This window comes from Apteryx mantelli, chromosome 5 (genome assembly GCF_036417845.1).
Source record: "Apteryx mantelli isolate bAptMan1 chromosome 5, bAptMan1.hap1, whole genome shotgun sequence".
NCBI lineage: Eukaryota > Metazoa > Chordata > Aves > Apterygiformes > Apterygidae > Apteryx > Apteryx mantelli.
In genome coordinates, this window is record NC_089982.1 from 74,047,418 (window position 1) to 74,061,606 (window position 14,189).

The 14,189-nt window shown below is 41.7% G+C and overlaps 1 protein-coding gene across 1 annotated transcript in view; it reads right to left on the minus strand.

The window, feature by feature from the left end:
• Positions 1-11,067, minus strand: part of LOC106498670 (janus kinase and microtubule-interacting protein 1) — a 128,090-nt gene extending 117,023 nt beyond the window's left edge. The window contains exon 1 of the mRNA XM_067298245.1: positions 11,034-11,067. The gene's annotated coding sequence lies outside the window, so the exon portion shown is untranslated. The remainder of the gene's footprint in view (positions 1-11,033) is intronic.
• Positions 11,068-14,189: the final 3,122 nt, after the last annotated feature.

Consider the following 14,189-nt stretch of genomic DNA (forward strand, 5'->3'; position numbering starts at 1 on the left):
AGCAACGGACATGATCACACTCCAGTGGTTTTTATATGCAGCATCTTCAGCCAGCCAAATGCACATGCCACATAGTGTTTCCACCAAACATCTTGGGGCCAAGCACAGTTCCACAAGTTGCAGCAAAAATGAACGAGAAAGGTCTCAAAATATGAAAAAAGGCAATCTGGTGTTATTTGGAGTAAGGTACATCCTAAGGTAAGAAAGGTAAGAAAAGGTAAGGTAACAGGTAAGAAAGACCTCAGCACCCAATACACAACATCTTATCAGGATTTCCACACTGATATTCTTGAAGAAGACTCTGTGGTCAGCTGAGACCTCCAAAACAGATCATCATTACTTTTTGCTGCCAATGTGCTCCCTTGTAACAGGTAAACTATAGGAATACGCACGTTTCTGACAGAGTGTCATTCAGGAAGACCCCAGTCTCAAAGTCTACTTTTTTTCATCGGTGCAGTAACCACAACTGATTGTAGCCTTGCACCAAGGAGCCCTGGTCTGCCGGTACCGAACTGGCGGCGCACAGACCCGATAAGCCAGTGCTCACGTGACCGTAGTCACTGGCCACTGCCAGAGCCATCTCATTGGCATATCCCAGCACTGCCGCACTGAGGAAAACTTTCCATGCGTACACCATAAGAATTCTTCTGCTTCAAGTGCACAGCCATTTCTTGTCACCCAGCATAGATAAAGTGATATATCGAGTACGCGCTGCCTGTCCTGTACCCAAAGCGCCAGTCTATCTACAGAGAACCTGCAGCAATCGTCACGTAGTCAGTGACTCTGCTCTGCCATGTCAGCATACAGAAGTTCCCCCCATGACCTTTTAACACCTGTGAGATGCGGAAACTAATGCGGCTCTGCTGTGCGTCACCAGGGCCTTCTACACGCATCACGCACCTCCTGGCAAACTTCCTCCAGCCATACCAGGTCCAGAGTCTGCCTCCAAACAGAGGAGGCTAGAGCAGAGAGCGTGTGCAGCTGGAAGTAAAACGCATCAGTGGATTAGGAACACCACTTCAGAGAAACCCAGAGACAAACCCAGGACGTACAAGTTTATCCACAAAACATTGAGAAATAAGTTCTAGAGCAGTGCAGATTAGAAAGACTCGGCTCTTGAACTCACTGCAAACTGACCACAAAACTGAGCACCTCCAGTGAAGGCCTAGCTGCACAGGCACCGATCACACGGCGCACTGGGACGCGGATGCTCACAGGCAGGTTTAACGGGTCTAGGAACTACAACCCAGCCACCTCATTAGAAGTTGTTCACATGCTAATTCACTAAAATACTGCATTAATTTTACACCAGGAGGAAGAGCTGTGCACTGCTTCAATCTCTTAAGCTTTGGACTGCAGCCCCAGGGTCACATTTGCCTGTTAAAAATCTTAATAACATCCACAAGCACCCACTTACAGGCCCTCTTTGCGGGGCAGGTTTCATCAGTCAGAAACTATTTCCGGCATAAGCCATGATAAATGCTGGAAACAATTCTGATATTTAGATCTTGTCCACATGAAGACTTCATTGCAGATCAAAGAAGGCTATTTTTCGTATGGAAACCCTCAGAGCTGTAGTAGCTGTTCCTGTGCACAGGAGCAAGACTGTCAGTCACACTCGTGATGACTGTAAGTACCACCGCAGTCAACTTCTCTGTCTAGACAAGAGCTTATTTACATGCAGTGCAAATCCAGAATGCACATGATAAAACTGATGGATGTAAAGATGATGGGTCCGTATTACACAGACTGTAACCAAGATCACAATTAAACCAGTCAGTACCAAGAGGGTCCTTATTTTGCTATTTAAAAAGCCACAACTCTTGCAAGAGAGAACCCATGACAACATATTATATTATCTGCAGGGTGCATCTCATGCATATAAGTCAGGAAAAAAAGAAAAATGGTTTGTGTAATTCTAAAACTTTCAAAAAATCAGTTTCACATTGTATAGTTTCATTACTAAAAAACAGATCAAATTATTGATTAATGATACTCTCCCAGTGTAAAAAACTGTTATAGAGGAAAACAGAATGCAGGGCTTAAACTGTGCAGAACAGTCATTCCTCCATCATGGAAAAGTGCACAGCAGAATAAGAACATGTACCATTTTGCCTTCAACAAAGCTGCCTACATGGACACCCACTCTTTCCTATTTTCTCTGCAGCGCAGTCTTTTAACCCCATCATCTCCTTCTGCATTTCTCTCACATTCATGGACTTACCTGCTTTCCGCAGAGCTTCTTCAGACTTATTTATGCAAGAAAAATGATCAAGAGAAGTTATTTTTCTACAGCCGATTCAGAATAAATCACCTCTTAATTTTTCCCTTCTCCCAGCATATTTATATGCCAAAGAAAATAATTTCCTTGAGACCAGTATACACATAACCCTTTGGGTTATCCAGGGTATCTGAAATCTGGAATAACTAGAGCAGGACAGTTACTCTGCAGATCTAAATTTCGTGCTGCAATAGGTTCATGCATTTGGTCCCACTTCCCAGGAAGAAGCTGGCAATTACTGCCTTGCAGTGCAGGATCAAGGGATTTTACCCAGCTCCCTGACTCCATGTGCCAGTTACAGCTGAGTGGGACAGCTGGACCACTAATGCATTTTTGATGAGATGCAAAAAAGGCTAGATATACCACACACAAAAGAACAAACCTATACTATATTTTGCCGATTTTGCTCCTTCTACAGAAGGGAATATGATGAAATATTTTGTCAACAGAACACCAGTAATTAATACTGGGGGAGGACAGGTTGAAAGTTTTAAGATGAAATACTAGCGCTAATTAATTACAAACAATTATGACGTAGTTAAAAATGTCATGAAAACCTTAGATCGCCAGAGTTTCCAATATGCTTGAGGGAGAAAGAGATGGTATTATTTAGACTTTCTTTTTCTCAGATAAGTATAGAAACTTTGAATATGCAAGACTTCATCAAAACACTTCCATAGAACCTTTTTTTAATTCAGGGACATATTAGCAACTTGAATTCTAGGTCTTTAGTACTGGACTTTGATTGAATTTTTTTCCCGTGCAAGCAAAACTAGAAAATAGGATAGAAGAGGCTTTTGGACTTGCTTTCCATCACAACAGTTCAGCTTAATTCATGACTTATCCCATCATTCCAGTGCATAAAAAGCAGCAGACCATAATCTCTTTATCATTACTGCATCATCTATGATTGTTACACACAAGCAAGAGCACAAAATGCCTTTAAATAAATAAAAAATAGTACAAATTGTATTTGTTCTTCTTCTGCACTGAAGTTATAAAAACGTACTGCAGCTGACTAACTCCAGACCTTATAAAGCAAGACAACCTTAGGGTATTATTTTTCTTGACAAAAGTGGTATTTAAGGCTCTGTGCTTTACTGACATTGAACAGGATTTTAGATTTACAGATCTAGATCTGTAATAAAAGCACAAAATTTATTATTCCCTTACAGTGAAATTGGGACACCTCTTCTTAGAGAGTCATCAGCCTTGAGTGATCTAAAACTATTTTCTAAGTTAGAAAAAGCAAATAACTAGAATCCTATGCTGCTTTTGCTGTCTTTTAAGGATAAACCTTGCTCAGTTCCCTGGCAATATATGCATTAAGTACTCTAATTAAACCTTAAAGCAGACACACCTTCAACACATCCCCTCTTAAGGCATAATCTGGCATTATTATCAAATTATTTGTATCCTGCTACTGTCTCCAAATATCTGTTTATTGGTATGTTAATTTATGAAGTACTTTCTGACTGCACATACATACACACACACAAAAAAACTCTCTGCATTTATAGTTGTTGTTCCTCACCTTAGAACCACTGCTTTGTTACCCGATAGCTAGATTACTAATAGCAATCTAATTATCTAGCTCAGATGTACCTAACCATGGCTGTAGTCATCCTTCCTCCCTGTGATGCGGTAATAACCATGAAGCCATCTAGGAAAGGCAAAGTTGAAAAGACAGGAATGTCTAATAGTGAAAGAAAAAAAAAACAAAACATTTCAGGTCTTCTGCCACAACAGACAACAGCAAAAAAAAAATCCACTAAAAAGACAGATAAATAGAAATTGTTCTATTAACAAGAAGGCAAGTTTGGCTGCAAATACCATACAGCTGAGCACAGGAAATCTTAGGATTTTACTGCAACAGGTAGTAATAGCCCCGACCTCCTGGTTCCTAGAATGCAGAACCCAGCACATCTTGAGACATGGTAACAGATGATGGCAATTCATTAAAAACAAACAAACAAACCAGAAAACATTAAAGTTGGGACATAATGAAGTATTAGAAAAAATTAATAATACCTTTTCAAAAATATTCACTCTTCAAGGAAACTCATTGCAGAGAATAGCCGTTAATGCCATTCAAAAGTGAGACTGCTTTGGGGGGAAAAAGAATACAAAAACAAACAAAAACAAAGAAGAGACTTATCTAACCATCCCAGTCCAGCACAGACATCTTGAATTCTGCAGCAGAAACATTATCTTTGAGACTTCAACCCTTCTTAACAAGTGAAGTTGAAATTGGCCAACAAATTCAAGAATTAGTCATAAGGGACAGAGACAGTAGAATCATTCAAGTCTCATTTCTGCAGGAAGCCAGGCTACAGCAAATGTAATTAAAGTTTTCAGTAAGAGCTTCCCACTTTATGAAGAGACTCCAAATTGCCAAAAGAGACATAAGATGTCTGGGACCTGGCAACCTCCCCCCCCTTTCTATGCTACAGGGTAGGAGCCAAAGCCACATGCAAAAGCTAATAGGATGATTAGCTTCCAGAAGGGCTACGCTGCACGGAGAAGCTGAAGGCAGCTGCCTTGGGGAGAAAAGTCCATCGTTGGTCAACTGAATTATTTTGTGTTACCACAGTGCAATTAGCTTTCCACTCTGATCTTCCTTGAAGTGAGCAAACCTCACAAAACGACAACAGGGGAAGCTCGGAGAGGAAAGCATTTACACATCATTCTTCTGGTTTGGGAAATAAAGAGATGAGGGCAGGAAAAATGGCTGGAGTCTTCTTTAAGAAATAAAGATCTGCCACACTAAATCAACAAGAGTACACTTATAATAAAGCCTTTACCTAACCAGTTTCACACTAATAGTAATGAAAGATTAAGACAGGATCTGTTCTAAGGGAAAGGCCAAGATATGACCCAAATTAGATCAAAAGAATCCGAAAATACTGCAAAAGTGGTGCTTTCCACCTCTAGAAGGAAAAAATAGGTATATTCTTGGAGTCCCACCTCCCATTTCTAAGCAAACAGTTCAGAGTGGCAACATGTCACAGCCCACTCCCTCCATCCTGATAGGGACTGCAGCGAGTTTACACCCAGATAGGGCAGAAAGGACAAAAAGCAGGAAGTGCTCCAAAATCGCAGCGCTCATCACAGCTCGGAGACTCAAACGGGAATGGAATCACTGTCTCCCAAAGTCAAACCTGCGCCCCAGAAATGTGGCCTGATTAGACTCAGGCTACAAGTGCATCAAATTGCCACAAGTATTTCTAAGATGGAGATCAAGCTTGTTCAGAGAACTGGCAGTGGAACAAGACGGCTTGTACCTTTGCCCAGCAGTTCAAAGGCAGCCTAGGGAGAAGAGATGCAAAAGTATTTGTCAATATTTTCTTAGCATTAACAGAAGCTTTACGGTGCAGTAAATAAGCAGTTATCATTTGCTGGGTACTGGCAATAGAAGTCAAGATAAAAAATAAATTAAAAAAAAACAGAAAAACAAAATAAATCCTCAGCCTCATGATCACTGACATTTTGGAAAGTCTTGTGAAAATAGGTCTAGAAGATAAAGTATTCTTCATTCTGATCACGAAAGAAAAGAAATGAGGCAACTGTGGAAGAACCCAAAGATGACTGCACTGCATACAAATAATAATTATAATAATTACAATAATAGTTTTTAAAATACTTCAGTTTCAATTATACCAACATGCCACCTGGCTCACTTTGTCTTAAAATGAATAGAAAACAAAACACTAGGATTAAACTTGAGTACACTATACTCATGAGTTAAAAAAAAGAAAGCATCTCCTCACCTGCACAATGAAGTCAAAGCAACCAGACAAGCAGACAGTGCCCTGCATGAAGGCAAGCACCTGCACTGACTCTAACAAAAGAGACACCATTTATTGAGGGTATTCCTGGGAAACCATGCATTTTTGCTGCAGCACATGCTTAACGTGAGTACTAAACCAAAAGTGAAACTGCAAAACACAGCAGTGTGACACTAATGACACTTCCGTACTGAATGAAAAGGTAACAGATACTGTAAGGACAACTAAAAAAGTTCAGTACCCAACGCCTTGTCACAGACAAATGAGATGGAGGACAACTGTCATTTATCCAAGACTACAGTTAAGGTAAAATGGCACTGAGAAATATGAAAAAACATGTACTTTCTGAAATAGTTCACATTTTCCTTACTTTCAAGGTAGTGTGCAAAGAATAGGCAAAATACTTTTAAGGTAGACTGAAAACAAGAAAAAACAGAGCAGAAAACCTCAAAGAATAATGTCAAGAGTCATGAGAGACATCTTGATTCTCCGATGGTCATGGCTATGTTCAGGATTATGTAGGGAACTAGTAAGCAATACACAAAGAAATATATTTTGAGTTGATTGTATAGATAGCTCCCATTTTAATTTTGCACTGATTACAGAGCATCAGTCCACAGAATGAATACATGGGCTTTTTAAAAACACCTTCAAAAAAGAAATCAAACAATATTAACATGAAAGCTTTTTGCCATCATCAAAAAAAAAACAAAAGAAGAAAATGCATGCTCCTCAACCATCTTCCACTAAAAATAAAAACAAAGTAAAATAAACCCTTGTGGACTGTGATCTTTGAGGAAAAAAGATAATTGATATCAATATATAATGTTTATTCACCATTTCTACAATATCTGATTATGTAAGTGATTTTTGCTCAACTTTCAGACTTTCACCTCTAGAAACTAGTTTCAATTCAGTAGGGCATTCATCATGTTACTAGCAGATCATTAGAACAACTATGTGTGTATATATGTATATACACACATAAAAAAGCAAATATCGCTATATATGTATATTAGATGCATCTCTCAAAATCATAGGATAGAAAGATACATTAGAAATTGCCAATAGCTCTGTACCTTTCCCTTTATTAACATACAATATACTCCTTCTTTACCAGTCACTTTTACAATTTTGGAGGCATTGTGAACTGTTAACAAGATGCACAGGGACTACAAGTTTTTGTGCCTAAAAGCAACAACAAAAATAAGACAGGAAAAATAACCTTTGACACTCTGTTCTTCATTATATCAAGACCTTGTCTACTCCTAGACTAATTTAAAATAACATGTCAAATTTATTTGCAGGTGGGAGCTTCTCAAATACATTTGGCTCTTTGTTTATATTTCTGCATGTGTTTGAAAGTATATATAGTTTAAAAAAAAGTCAAATTTAAAGAAAGCTGCGGAAAGAAACACCAGATCTATGAGTATAGTGTGGAGGCGAAGGAAAAAGGGGAAGAGCTCACCTATTGCAGCACATACCATTAGCTTCCCCTTCAGCACTTAGCAGAAGTTTCTCTTAAACCATCTTTCTTACTAGATGAATGCAGGTAAGGAAGTAACCAACTTAAAACTTTAGAGATCTCAAAGAAAAGCCTGCCAAAGCATTCCATATGCTAAAAATGTTCTAGAAAATCATAATGTACAAAGTGTGCATTATGTACAAGCATCCCTGGAAAAGAGCAAGTTAAAAGTGAGTTCAAAATACTATGTTTCCATTTTGCCACACTGAGAATGAATCCTTTCATTCAATTTTTACTGAATCACTGTAGATATTTTCCATATTACTGAAGTTTGCTCTTGATAAAGTTTTAAAATTTTTAAAAATCTTGTCAAAAGTTAAAAAGAAATTGGTCATAAAATTTGCATATGGGGGAAGCCCTCCCAAGAAGGAAAAAACACTTTTTCCTATTAAAAATTCAAATCGTCTCTTCCTATACTGCTAAAGTTTAGATCATGGGTTGTCCAAGATGTTTTATTGTATCATGTGAATAAACTATGAAACAAAGACAATGACAATTACTCTATGCTATTTTCCTGAATAGCATAGCGTAACATTGAAATAAATATTATACATCAGCAACTGTTGTAAATTTGATACTGATTTTTAATGAAAAATGAAAGAGTTGAAATGTATTTGTGCATACTGGTACGCTATTTGCGAAGCTGCAATTAAGGCTGCATATTGGCTCGTCAAGATGAAGTAGAGTAGAGCTAACGAAATTTGAGAGGGAAAAAAAAAATCAGGAGGATTACAGACAAGAAACATGAGGAAGAACTTAGCGGTGTTTTTCCTTAATGTCAAAGCAACCTTTGAACAAAGTTAAATAGATAAATTGAGACTGATCAGTAGTCACACAGTCATTAATGGTACATGTCCATATACCCTCTTAGATGGTGGCAATCTCTATTCCTATGTAATCCAACCTCACCATCTTCAATATATTCTATTCCCTGTCAGGTATTCATGCCAGCTCCAGTTGTCCTTACGCTGTCCAGAAACATGGCCAGGTTCCATTTGTTTCCTCAATATGCTTCCTACTCCTCTGTCTCCTATTTTCCTACCATATTCTATTTAAAACGTTGAACAGAAAAGAAAGACATCTATACCTGAAAATAGCCATAAACATTTAAATGCTGACAAATAATATTTAAAAGCAGAAACTGATAGGCGAGCTGGGGTAAGCTGTAACAAAGACAGTGCTGGAGAGAAACCAGAATGCACATTAGCAGGGAAACAAATATACTATCTATAGTGAGGGGGAAAAAAAGGGGGGGGGGGGGAATTGAACAAGATGGACCTCCATGAGAAAAGCATGATGAGGAACCTCTAATCTATCACTGCATGCCAAGATTAACATTTTAGCAAGCACATCTGTTCCCATTCAAGACTCATTTCTGCCTCAGGTTCAACCCACAGCCTCCTGAGGGTATTTCTACTCTTATGTTCCCAAAACAACAATCTAAGAAACCAAAGAAACATACATTTACTTGGATTGTGGGCATTGATTAGAGCATTTCTAGGAAGAAAAGATTTACCTGCATGCAGACAAACCTGAACATGTTGGGCAAATCTCTATACCAATGACCTCTTATGGTCCTCAAATCCCAAAACATGGTGGAGTTAAGCACCAACACTTCAGCGAAGGAGCCCTAGGGGCTGTCCTCCTTCTCAAAGTTGTAGAGCATTTCTCCAAACACCTAGTCTCTCCACTGCTAAGGAGAATCACCTCTTCAAGAAGTAACAGTATGTCCTACGCATCCAAAATTCTTGGCCCTTCTGTTTAAAACTCCAACATTTGTATTAACTTCACATTAGCATTCTCAATACCTGCAGCCATCCAAAAAAAAAAAAAAAGAAAAGAAAAGAAATCCCTCATACTAATCCCTCATATTATTACCCTAGGTGCAAGTAACAAAATTAGCCCAGTAGACTGAGAAATACAAGCAACCAAGAGCAGGGATCAAAAGCAAACAATCTAAACCCTAGGTTATACCAACGCTCCTGTATTATCATAGTTAATTTTAGCATTATTAAATAGTAAGGCATGTATATTTTCAACGTAGAACAAAAGCACCATCTCAAAAGCAGAATTTAAAAGTCTTCATAAAACCTTCCTGCCTAAGTGCACCATGAATTAGTGCATCTTACAGTCAGAAAACATTTGTTTTCAGCAGGCTTTGGAAAAGCAGCACAAAGCATATTCACCCCTAGCCATATGGAACTTGAAACAGAAATAGGCATCTTACACACACAAAACACGTCAGACCCTAATAAGCATGACATGACCCCATTCCTGCATAAATACATATACACATCACACTTACTAACAGAGAACCAATCATGTAAGAAAAGACATGAATGTGTATAAATGATAGGTCCTAAGTACATTGCAGGGATCTCAGGGAGCAAAAGGGATCTTTAAATGAAGTGGGACTCATTTTCTTCCCCATTATGAAACTCACTATGATTTCCTTCTAATGAAGCTATGCTTTCAAAAAAAATTTTTCAACAAAATCTGTTTAAGCTCACATCATTTTTTAGGATTTTTTTTTTATTTAGTTACAGACAGCATGGTACATGTAAATCATCAGTCAGGCTAGTAATATTTGACTCGTAATTGGTAAATACCTAACAAAAATAGGTCTTGCTTGTGTTGTTAAACCTGTGTTTGCTCCATCCTCTCTTTAAATAGAGATCCTACAAATCTGCAGTGACTCACAGGCCTAACGGCTGCTTTAAGGGCAGAGGTAAAGAACTTTTCTCAAAATCTCAACCAGTTATTAAGATGACCCAGCCTTAATGGGCAACTAATAAACCAAAATTACATGAAAAACTACATGCAGATATCCCTGTCATCCAAACCCCCGGAGTGATTTGTTCTGTAGTGTTGCCATAGAAAATGGAAAGGAAGCCTCCAATTGGAGGCGAGGTCACTCTTAAGCAGAGATATTATGTAAATAACAACCAGCCAGCACCCCGCACAAAGATAAAATAAAATAAAATAAAAATGAAAATAAAGGCCTCATCCTGCAAACCCTCTTGAGAAACCCCTCGTCGGCAGGCTCGGCGCGGGGGAGCAGCTCTAACGCCCCGCTTTCCTCCCCCGCCAGCTGAACCCCAGGTAAACCCCAGGGGAGGGGGCGGGCGGCGGCCCGAGCGGCACGGGCAGCGGCACCGGTACCGCGCGGCGGGACGCGGCCGCGGGGGCCCCGTCGGGGGGCGGGGGAGGGCCGGGGCGCCCCCCTCCCGCCCGGCGGCAGCCCCGGCCCCGCCCGAGCCGCCGCGGGGGCCGGGGGCGGGCGGGGCAGGTGCGGCCGGGAGCGGCCCCGCCGCACCGCGGCCCCCGACGCCGGGCTGCACTTCTCGCCTCCGGCACCCCCGTGCGGTCCGAGCCCCCGAGCGCGGCAGCGGCCCCGCGCCGCCGCCGCCGCCGCCGCCGCCTCCGCGCCGCTACTCACCCGCGCCGCAGCCGGGCCCGGCGGCTCCCCTGGCCCCTACCCCGCTCCGCCGCCGCGGGCGCAGCAGCGCGGTGCGCACGGAGCCGCGAGCACCGCCGGGCGGCTGCACCTCGGTGCCGGCCCCGGCCGCCGCCCGGCTCCCGCCCCAGCTGTCAGCGGCGGCCCGCCCCCGGCCGCCGGGCCCGCCCGCCGCCGCCTGCCGCCGCCGCCGCCGCCTGCCGCCGCCTGCCGCCGCCGCCTGCCGCCGCGCAGCGCAGCGCAGCGCCGCCTCCGCGGCTGCGAGCGGCGCGGCAGGTGCGGGGGCCCGGCGCGGCCGCCTCCCCCACGGGCGCCCGGCGCGGGCGCTGCGCTGCGCTGCTCGGAGCGCCGCGGTGAGCGGTGCGCGCAGGCGTCGCGCCCCCTCGCCCGCTGCGGCCCCCGCTCTTTGGCTTGACAGCTTGGTCACCGCGGGCCCCTGCGCGCCGGGAGGGAGGTGTCGAGACGGCGCTCGTCTGCTTAATTTTCATGTCCTGCGCTGTCGTTACGCGCAGGAATTAGACGCAGAGGTGTCAGATTAGCTCAACCACTAGCGCTTGCTGTCCGCGCCAGGCGGCTGCAAACCCTAATGCCGTGTAAAGCCTCATTACGGCGTTGGATGGAGCAGAGCATCCGCGGAGAGCGCCAGGCCCGGGCTCCGCTCGCGGGCCTGGAACCCGTCTGCCTCTTCTGCACCGCCCTACGCTTGCCTTTAGCGCACCTTTGCTAAAACCCAGTTTGCACGTTTCTGTCGAGCTGGATGCGGTTCTGGCCACTGTGCTGGGCAGAGTGAATACAGCAGAAATGTACTTCGATCCAGCTAAATATGAGGGGGGCCTATCGTGATAATTTGCTCAAAGTTATGTTGAAAGGGCTAATGCATTGTCTGTGTAAACAGGCCCAATACCAAGGAGAAAATAGGCTGTATTATCTTTGTATTTGGTTTCAGTCTTGTTGCTTCTGGAATGCTAGGTACATACTTAGTTTTACGAAACAAGATGGATATGGGAAAATAGGTAGTGGGCTTGAAGCAAGAACCACAAACATGATAAGAAACATGCATCAGTCTTCAAGCATACTCCAGGAGCTTGATTGATACTGTTCATCAGAAAGAAGGCTCTGGGGTGACCGGACTACAACATGGCAGTAGAAATTTGATAATGGGAGTTTTCAGGCCAGCAGCAAAACCATAAAGAGAACTATTGATGGCCAGTTGGAGTGATCCAAATCCAAACTTGAAATGGAACACGTTTTTTAACAGTAAAGATAATAAAACACACAGAACCACCTATTAAGACCAGAAGGGACCATCCGTTGCTGAGAAGTATTAAGCAAAGTTTAGACAAATCTCTTTCACCTATTTCAAAGGGTTGTGTTTCAAACAGAAGCTAAAAGAATTCTCATAGTCAGAATAACAAAAAGTTTCTTCTCTTTTGAGAAGAATGACACTTTTTGTTTTTAAAATCAATGAGAATTAAAGGTCCCAGCTGGCCTTAATTACTTCATACAGCTTATTTGTTCCATTTTCCAAGACAGTATCAGGTGTCAATGTTTGATATTTATGTTCTAAAAGATGTCAATAAATTTATTAGTTGCTGTTAGTTGCTGTATTCCGAGTTTGCATGAATGAAACAACAACAAGCAGCATGTTATGCTTTTGCTATTATCTAACTGTTCCTTATAGGAACTTTGGGCATTAGCTCTTGCCCTGGTCAGAGAGAGAGGGAACTGGTAGGCATGGGTAGAGAATTATGTTCTGTGGTGGAACATGAACTCTTAAATAATATATGCATAGCCTTATATCTGTGTTGTGTTTTGTGCAATGTTCTGTTCTGAACAAGGGCAAGATGTTCTCTATTGGGTTTGCTTGTAATGGGCTGATGCATGTGGTTATTACTGTAAAATTAGTTGCTTTTTTTTTTTATTTATGAAATTGGTTTTGCTGAAAAATACTTAAAAGTAAATAAGGAGATGAAATTAGTAACCTAGCTAGCACTTTGTTTCTCAGTATTCTTCCTTAATTGTTTAATTAATGTTAATTAATTAATTAAATGTTGAGTGAACTTTTTTAATGTACATAGATGGGCTTCTTTTAAAAGTAAGGATATGTCATCTTCTTATCTGCACAAATTCAAAAGTCTATCTGCCTGTCAGACTTGAATCTGCAATCCACCGGTCCTTTCAGCTGCAGAGCAACCTTCACTTTACGAACTCTGGAGCATTCCCTTAAGAGTGTGTGGTTTGGTATATCCACTAATGTCTAGAAATCATTACTGGATTCAAACTGAGAGCCCCATTGCAATGTGTGCTCCATAGATGTACTGTAAAGAAGCCTCTCCATCCCAGAAGAACTGATGTTGATAGTAGATGTGGAATATCCAGCAGCCTAGAATACTGAGTAAAGGCAGACATTACAAATCTGACTTTTTTTTTTTTTTTTTTTTTTTAACGTTAGCGTTATGTCAGTGAAGCTGCGCTAGCCTCAGTGGGAAGCTTATCTTCAAGAGCACAGCCAGGTCCTGCAGGCCTTGCCCAAATTCACACAGGGATTCGGTCTGTGGGGGCGGCAGAAACTAACCCAGATGTCTCCTGGTAACTGTGGTGCTCCGGCAATGTGGGAGGCTTCTGTAGTACGCAGTTGTGAAATACAGAAGTCTGCATAGGGAGACAAACATTTTGGCCAGCGAGTGGCTGATAGGTTATTACTGCCTGTATGGCTACGGTGCTGCCCGCTTTCTAGCTCTGTTCTTGGCGATTAGTAAAGCAGACTGAAATATCAACTACGAAAAATGCCATGCAAGAAAATATTGGGCTCTGTTCTGAATCTCTCAAAATCAGTGCAAATTCTTCACTTAGTTTAATGGGAATAGAGCTGAGGCTTAATGAATTTTTAAAGTGTTACTTTTAAAAACCCTTTTGCTGACTTTACATCTACGCAGGTTAGAATAAGAGGCATTTTGACTTTCTTGTACTCGTAGTATACATTAATTATACAGGAAATTAATACATTAATTATAAAGGAAAATAAAATTTCAAGGACAGGCCATAATTGAAAGTTAATCCATTTTTAATATTGATATATTAATCTTAAAGACTTTTAAGCCTGTGGCCTAACAGAAGCATATCAGAATCCTAGGTATG